Consider the following 9664-nt stretch of genomic DNA (forward strand, 5'->3'; position numbering starts at 1 on the left):
CCTCACTAGGGATGTTTTGTGAGGCTTTGTGCTGTGGTAGGGCTGCCATCCTGCATTGCATGATGGGATATGGGGTCAGAGGTGGGCTCAGAGAATGTGAATCCCTTCGGGGGTGAGGTTGAGGGTACCAACCACAAATTCTACTTAGCTCACGGCTGTCCCCAGGTCTTTGTAAGCTCCTGCGGACTTAGGGTGTCCATCCTTCTCTCTCGCTCTCATGACGGTGCTTCCTCAATTTTTTTTTTATCAAAGTGTAACATACAGGCACGAAAGTGCACACATTATAAGCAAAGAACTCAATGAATTTTCACAAAGGGAGCACCCCCCAACCCCCCACCCCTTGTCATTGGCACCCAGACCAAGAACAGACCCCATGACCCCCAAAGGATAAGATGTCCACTCATGACCCCCAAAGGATAACGCTGCCCCAGTGTCTATGCCAGGGGTTAGTTTTGCCTGTTTTTGAAACGTAAACAGATGGAATCTATGAAAGGTAAAACCAGAAAGATGGCAGAAGAAAATATAGAATATGGACTTCCCTGGTGGTCCAGTGGTTGACTCCACGCTTCCATTGTAGGGGGCATGGGTTCGATCCCTGGTCAGGGAACTAATATCCCACATGCTGCGTAGCAAGACCGATATATATATATATATATATATATATATATATATATATATATATATATATATATATAAAAATACGATTTGAGGCAGGCAAAATTTTCTTGAAGAGAACACAAAAAAGCACTGTGGTAGTTAATTTTATGTGTGCACTTGGCTAGACCACAGCATCCAGGCATTTGGTCAAATACCAGCCTACATGTTGCTGGGGAGGTATTTTTAGATGAGATTAACATTTAAATCGGTCAACTTTGGGTAGAAAATATAAGATGGATGGCTAGTGGGAAGCTGCTGCATAGCACAGAGATATCAGCTCAATGATTTGTGATGACCTAGAGAGGTGGGATAGGGAGGGTGGGAGGGAGGCTCAAGAGGGAGGGGATATGGGGACGTATGTATACTTATAGCTGATTCACTTTGTTGTACAGCAGAAATTAACATAACATTGTAAAACAATTATGCTTCAATAAAGATGTAAAGAAAAAAAACTGGGTAGAGAGATAACCCTCTAGAATGCGGGTGGGCCACATCTAATCAGTTGAAGGCCTTATGAGAAAAGACTGAGGTCTCCCCAGAGAAGAGGGAATTCTGCCTCAAGACAGCCTTGGGACTGAAGGTGCAATGTCAACTCTTCCCTGGGTCTCCAGCCTGTCAGTCTGACCTTCAGATTTCAGACATGCCAGCCCACATGATTGCATGACCCAATTCCATAAAGTAAATTCCTCTCTCTCTGTCTCCCTGTCTCTCTCTCTCTCTCTCTCTATATATATATATATATATAGAGAGAGAGAGAGAGAGAGATAGATAGGCATCTTACATTGGTTCTATTTCTTTGGAGAACCCTGACTAATACAAGCTCTAACCATACATTAAGCTCTAACCATGCATTAAAAAAAAAAAATCAACAAATTGGACTGCTTTAAAAGAGAGAGGAAAGGTGAGCCATTGAATGGGTGAAAGCATTTGCAATATATACTTGACAAAAATATAAAGTACTCCTACGAATCAATAAGAAAAAGAGAAATAACCCAATTTTTTAGATGGGCAAAACAGAAAGGCATTTCAAAAACCAGGATATGCAATTGACCAATAAACACATGAAAAAGGACTCAATTTCATTAGCCATGAGGGAACACTAATTAAAACCATAATGTGAGGGACTTCCCTGGTGGTCCAGTGGTTAAGACTCCGCGGTCCCAATGCAGGGGGCCCGGGTTCGATCCTTGGTCCGGGAACTAAGATCCCACATGCCACAACTAAGCCTGCACGGCTGCAACTAGAGAAGCCCGAGCACCACAAAGAAGAGCCCGTGCATCGCCACAGAGACCCAGCACAGCCAACATTAAAAAAACAAAACAAAACAAAACAAAAACCATAATGTGAGATGACTGCACCCGAATAGCTAAAATGAAAAGACAAAAGCAAGTGTTATTCATCACATAACTGCATTGGGGGTCTCCAAGACTCAGCAACGATCATCCTCATGGCCATGGTTTATGAGAGGATATGAAGCAAAATCAGCAGAGGGAAAAGGCTTGGGGTGGGGTCTGGGGGAGCAGGCACAAGCCTTCAGAGCCCTTTCCCAATGGAGTCCCACAGGATGCACTTAATTCCTGCAAAACGAGACGTGACAGCACGAGTGGGGTGTGGTTCCCAAGGAGGCTCACGGAGACCTGGTGCCCGGGGTTCTCTCTGGGGGGTCTGTGCACTCAGGCTCCTCTGCCCAGCACAGCCGAGGCCCCAGACTCTAGGAGGACAGCAGGTGTTCAGTGTAAACCATGTGTTTGCACAGACAGTGTAGGGACACGGAGCCCCCTCCACAATGACTGAGGGTGGCAGGTGCCTCCAGAGTCCAGTTCCAGATGCTGCTGGGGGCCTTTGCAAAGACAAAAATCTTAAGCCTGCTATGTTAACTCTTCTCTGCGCCAAAAGGGACAAGCCAGCTGTATATGAAGTTCTAAAGCTGAGCGTTTGGATACCCTAGAAACCCTGGATGTACAATTCCCCGCCCCGTGGTTGTATGGCCAACAGCAATGTGTATGAATGGCCACCTAGCAGCAGGCAGAGGAATGTTGGGAGCAGTGCCATCAGAAAGCCGACACTGGAAACTACACTGTTGAGCAACCATGGCAGAATGGCGGTTGCTTGGGAGACGGGGTTGGGGAAGGGCAGGAGGACATTTTGTTCAGGGGGTGTAGTTTATGTTCACTCTTGATTGTGAGGATGGTTTCACAGGTGTGTACATATATCAACACTTATCAAATTGTATACTTGGAATATCTATATTGTACGTCAGTTACACCTCAATAAATCTGTTCAGATGGTGGGGTTTTTTTTTTTTTTTTGGCCGAGTCACGTGGCATGTGAGCTCTTAGTTCCCTGACTAGGGATGGACCCCGTTCCCCATGTAGTGGAAGTGCGGAGTCTTAACCACTGGACCACCAGGGAAGTCCCTGTTCAGATGATTTTATTTCCTATTTCTGTGATTATCTGTATGGCTTGAGCATATTTTCCTATATGTATTCACCTCTTGTGCTTGTTCTCCTGAAACCTGTCTGTTCCCTCCCTTCCCTTCCCATTTTTATTTTTTATTTATTTAAAAAATAATAAATTTATTTATTTTTGGCTGTGTTGGGTCTTTGTTGCTGCGCATGGGCTTTCTCTAGTTGCGGTGAGCGGGGGCTACTCTTGGTTGCAGTGCGCGGTCTTCTCATTGCAGTGGCTTCTCTTGTTGCAGAGCACAGGCTCTAGGCATGCCGACTTCCGTAGTTGTGGCACGTGGGCTCAGTAGTTGTGGCACACAGGCTTAGTTGCTCCGCAGCATGTGGGATCTTCCCAGACCAGGGATCGAACCTGTGTCTCCTGCACTGGCACGCGGATTCTTAACCACCGCGCCACCAGGGAAGTCCCTCCCTTCCTATTTTCATTTTAGGATGTTTGCTTGCTATCAAAAGCTTGGTCTCATCTATAATCAACATTTCCTCCTGGCCTATCACTTGTCTTTTTATCCCATTCATAGAGTCTTTCACTATGGAAGATTTTTGAAGTATTCAATGTAGTCAGATTTGTCAGTATTTTTTTTTTTATTATTGTACTCTGACAGTACCTGCTCTTACATAGGTCCTGGCATCTAGGAAGCTTTCAAAAATGTGTCAAATGAATAAAAGCCCGAAGCTTTGCAGCTTCTTCTCTGAGCAGTCTCATGCTCTAAAGAATTATGAATAAATATTGCATATTACAAATTCTCCTATAGGAGGGAGTCATCCTGTGGGCACTTACCTGGCGTGCTGTTATTATGAATGATCTTTTTTGTTATTGTTGTGAATTACGGAAAACAGAAAAAGAGTCAAGTCACTTTGTGTCTAATAATAAAAATAGCTACCACACAAAATACGATGGAACACTAGTCAGCTGTTAAAAAGAACGAAATGATGCCATTTGCAGCAACATGGATGGACCTAGAGATTATCATACTAAGTGAAGTAAGTTGGACAGAGAAAGACAAATACCGTATGATATCACTTATATGTGGAATCTAAAATGTGACTCCATTGAGCTTATCTACAAAACAGAAACAGACTTACAGACACAGAGAACAGATTTGTGGTTGTCAAGATGGGGAGGGGCAGGGGAGGTTGGATTGGGAGTTTGGGATTAGCAGATACAAACTATTATAGATAGGAGGGATAAACAACAATGTCCTACCGTATAACACAGGGAACTATACTCAGTATCCTGTGATAAACCATAATGGAAAAGAATATGAAGAAGAATGTATATATATGTATAACTGCGTCACTTTGCTGTACAGCAGAAATTAACACAACACTGTAACTAATAAGAACCTACTGTATAGCACAGGGAATGCTACTCAGTACTCTGTAATGACCTATATGGGAGTAGAATCTAAAAAAGAGTGGATATATGTATATGTATAACTGAGTCACTTTGCTGTACAGCAGAAACTAACACAACTTTGTAAATCAACTATACACCAATAAAAATTAATTTAAAAAACATTGTAAATCAACTATACTTCAATTTAAAAAATAGCTACCATATATTGCATGCTTATAATGAAGCAAGCTCTGTGAAGGCAGAAAGTGACATTAAATGTTAAGAACTCATAGACATCTCATACTTAACCTCTGCAAAGCCAGACTTAGACTCTTGAATCCTCCAATGTCTGTGCCTCCTCCAGTCTTTCCTATTTTAGTGAATAACACCAGGATCCATCTAGTTGCTCAAACTAGAAAACTAGAAGTCATTCCCGACACCTCCTACTCCTACGGCCCACAGACAAACCAGGACCAAGTCCTGTCAATTCACCCAAGATATTTTTCAAATTCATCCACTCCCTCCCACCTCCCACCTACACCTAAACTAGCATCAGTTCTTGCTCAAATGACCCAACTGGTCTCCCTGCCTTCATTCTCGCTCCCTTACAATCCTTTCTTTACACAGGACTCAGAATAACCTTAAAACATCAGTTGAATCACAACCTTCACCTTCTTAAAACTCTTCAATGAGTTTTCATCATTGACTTACGTTGCATCGATGGGGAAATTCAGATACCTTAAAATGGTCTCTGGGACTGTCCTTGTCACTCACCAATATTCAAACAGCCTGGCTTTCCAGTTCCTCCAATATCACAAGCTCCTTTCTACTTTTGCATCAAACATCCTCTCTTCACCCCTTACTTCCCACTGCTCTTTATTTGATTAACACAGAACTCTCTCTCTCTCTCTCTTTTTTTCTCTTCATGACACTTAGTACAACCTACAGTTTTCCCTTTATATATATGTGTTGGTTATCTTTTTTTTTTGATATGGACCATTTTTAAAGTCTTCATTGAATTTGTTACAATATTGCTTCATGTGGGATCTTAGCTCCCCAACCAGGGATCGAACCCGTACCCCCTGCACTGGAAGACAAAGTCTTAACCCTTGGACCAGCAGGGAAGTCCCTGTATTGGTTATCTTTTGCTGCATAACAAATTCCCCCAAAACTTAGTGGCTTACGATAACAACGTTTATTATCTCATAGTGTCTGTGGGTCAGGAATCCAGGTTCACTTAGCTGAGTCCTCAGCTTCAGGGTCCCTCAGAGGCTGCAATCAAAGTGTCCCTGGGCATCAGTCCTCTAAATGCCCAGTGGGAGCAGGACCCCCCTCCAAGATGACTCGTGGTCATTGGCAGGATTTACTTCCTTGTAGGCTCTTGTGCCAGAGGTCTCAGCTGTTGGCTGGAGGTCACCCTCACTTTCTTGCAATGTGGGCATCTTCAGCATCTCAGCTTGCTTTATCAAAGCACGAAAGCAAAAAGGCAATAGAGAGAGTTGTCTAGGAAGACAGAAGTCAGTCTTCTGACCTAATCATGGAAATGACATCCTATCACTTGACAATATCCTATTTGTTGGAATCAAGTCACTGGGTGCAGCCCAGGCTCAAGCAGAGGGGATTATACAAGGACATGAATCCTAAGATGTTGGGATCATTTGGAACCATCTTAGAAGTCTGCCTAATAATATGCTACTATTTCATTAATACTTGTCTCTCCCACTAGACTGTGAACTGTGAGGGCATGGGCTTTTTCACTCCATTTTATTAAAATTTTCAAAAATTGTGATGAGATATACATAACATTAAATTTACCACTGGGCTTCCCTGGTGGCGCAGTGGTTGCGAGTCCGCCTGCCGATGCAGGGGATGTGGGTTCGTGCCCCGGTCTGGGAAGATCCCACATGCCGCGGAGCGGCTGGGCCCGTGAGCCATGGCCGCTGAGCCTGCGCATCCGGAGCCTGTGCTCCGCAACGGGAGAGGCCACAGCAGTGAGAAGCCCGCGTACCGCAAAAAAAAAAAAAAAAAAAAAAAAAAAAAAAAAAAAAAAAAAAAAAAATTTACCACTTTAACTATTTTTAAGTGTGCAGTTCAGTGGCATTAAGTACATTCACATTGTTGTGCAACCATCCCCACCATCCATCTCCAGAACGTTCTCATCTTCCCAAACTGAAACTCTGTCCCCAGGAAACGCTGACTCCCCAGCCCCTCCCCCAGCCCCTGGCCCCCACCATCTACTTTCTGTCTCTATGGATTTGACTAATCTAGGGACTTCCTATGAGTGGGATTACACAGTATTTATCCTTTTGTGACAGTCTTATTTCACTTAGCCTGATGTCTTCCAGGTTCATCCATATTGTAACATTCTCCACTTTATTCTTAGCAACTTTCCCTATGCCTGGCTCATGGTAGGCTGACAATAAGATTTTGGTTAACAGATGAATACAGTCCTCTCTTTCATAAGTCTCGTTGCTTTTATGGGGCAGTGGATCAAGCCTTTTCTTTTTCTTTTTTTTTTTTTTTTTGCGGTACACGGGCCTCTCACTGTTGTGGCCTCTCCCGTTGCGGAGCACAGGCTCCGGATGCACAGGCTCAGCGGCCATGGCTCACGGGCCCAGCCGCTCCGCAGCATGCGGTATCCTCCCGGACCGGGGCACGAACCCATGTCCCCTGCATCGGCAGGTGGACTCTCAACCACTGCGCCACCAGGGAAGCCCGATCAAGCCATTAAAAAAAAAAAAAAAAAAAAGTCTCTTTCTCCTCACCTAAAAAATATCCATTTGACCCAGCAATTCCACTCCTGGGTACACATCCTTAAAAAAAACCTAAAATAGCAATCCACCACCCAGCACTCTTTTTTAAAAAAAAATATTTTAATTTTCTTGGAGTATAATTGATTTACAATGTTGTGTTAATTTCAGGTGTACAGCAAAGTGATTCAGTTATACATATACATATATTCATTCTTTTAAAGATTCTTTTCCCATATAGGTTATCACAGAAAATTGAGTAGAGTTCCCTGTGCTATACAGTAGGTCCTTGTTATCTATCTTATGTATAGTAGTGTGTGTGTGTTCATCCCAAGCCACCTCCCAGCACTCTGATAACCCTTACTGGGCTCTATTATTCCAGAGCGCTTGTCACCTTCTGACATAATTCTATTACTTATTATGTTTGTCGATTATTTTCTGTCTTCTCCTAGAACGTAAGCTCCAAAAGGGGAGAGATCCTTGTTTTGTTGACTGATGTTCTCCTAGAAAAGGTCCTGGTACATAGGAGGCAGAGATGTTGAACGGATAAATCTGCATCTTAAACCGACGGGAAGGCATTAGCAGCGAGGACGCTCCGAGAGAGACAGTCACCCGTAGCAAATCGTTTTCTGACAATGGCCAAACCTCGATCAGAACGGGATTCAGCACCAGGAACCCCTGGACAGCTCTGGAAGCCAGACGCTGACGGAACCATTCCCCTAGGGTCGGAGTTTCCCGCCGGAGCCGCCCGATGGCTGTACCCGCCGCTCAGTGGGAGGAAACTACTTTCCCTTGCCGGTAGGAGAGGTGGAGTCGCGGGGTGAGTGGCAGCCATAAGAGCCAATGGCATGGAGAAATTTGCCCGCTGCGCTTTGGGCGGCCAATGGCAGGGGCGTGGGCGGGGCGTGGGCAGCTGCGCGCGGAGCCGGGGCTAGACCGGGATCGCTGCAGTGGGGTCGACAGGGCGCGGCGGTTGAGCGGTGGGCGGCTCCGGCGGGCGGGCGAGGACCCGGCGGAGGTACGTGTAGACCGGGGCGGGGCTGGGGGCTGGGGCGGCCCGGGACCTGGCGGGCTCTGCCGCCCGTTAGCCGAGGCCCCGCCTTTACTGGCGATCTGTGTGATTTGCGTCCGGCTCCCCCAGCGGAGCGCGGCTTGTCCCCTCTCGAGCGCGGCACCCAGTGCAGCGCGGGACACACAGAAGGCGCTCAATAAGTGCTGAGGGAAAGGATGAATGAATGAACCCGTCCCCGCTGCCCAGCCCCATCAGCCCCCGGTTTGAGGGCGTCCAGGCCACCCTCACCCCCACGCCACAGACTGGGGCATCCCGACACTCGGCAGGTATTTATTGGGCGCCTACTGTACCTGGCTCTGGGCTGAGGAAGACACACTCCCTGCTCGCGTGGAAGTCTCAGCCCAGGGCGAGTGATGATATTCAGGGACTTTAAATTATGTAGTTCCTTGTAGCACCAATGATGCTAGGGGACGGGGTAGGAGACCCCTCTCCACTGGTGGCATCTGAGCTGACATGGGGACGCGGGCAGTGAGAACTGGGAGGTTGGGGAGAAAGCCTAAGGACAGGGGAGCAGCCGCGGTCCCTCATTCTAATGGTAACATTTTCGGGTCTATCTAGGGCGAGATCTGCTTTACTTTGGTTCATTGAATCCCCGTGAAGAGGTCCACATGCTTCAGCTCATCCGTTTGTTCAGCCAGAGGTTACTGAGCATCTCTTCAGCGCCAGGCCTTGCGGTGGGTACAAGGGATGCCATTTAGGGCAGGGGGAGGCCCTCCTGAGGGCCTGAAAGACAAGCATCATTGTAAGGTCAGGGGAGAGAAGTGGTCCAGGCCAAGAGAACAACCGGTGCAAAGGCCCTGAGGCGGGAACGGGCTTGGCATCGTCAGGGGCCACAAAGGCCAGTGAGGGGAGGTGGAGCCCGAGCTGATGGTGCAGAGCCTTTGCCTCAGGTAAAGCTTTTGGATTTATGTAAGGGCAGTGGGACCCAGAACATTCTGCAACAATGGAAATGTTCTCTGTCTGTGCTGTCCAGTATGGCAGCTGCTAGACTCAAGTAGCTATGGAACACTTGAAATGTGGGTAGCGCAACTGAGGAGCTGAATTCTACATTTTCTATAATTTTTTTTAAATTAAAATAAATTTTTTTGGCCACGCCACGTAACAAGATCTTAGCTCCCCAACCAGGGATCGAACCTGTGCCCCCCGCAGTGGAAGCGCGGAGTCCTAACCACTGGACCGCCAGGGAATTGCCTACATTTTATTTAATTTTAATTAACTTACACAGACACACTCGGCTAGCGACTGCTGTGTTGGACAGTGCAGCCATGGAGAATTTTCTGCAGGAGACAGGGACGTGTGCTAGGCCTGGAATGGGGTGAAGTACTGGGGGTGATGAGCTTGGTTGCTTTAGCTGGTCAGATAACCAATCCAACAGCTGACGCGG

The sequence above is a fragment of the Hyperoodon ampullatus genome (assembly GCF_949752795.1).
Source record: "Hyperoodon ampullatus genome assembly, chromosome: 4".
NCBI lineage: Eukaryota > Metazoa > Chordata > Mammalia > Artiodactyla > Ziphiidae > Hyperoodon > Hyperoodon ampullatus.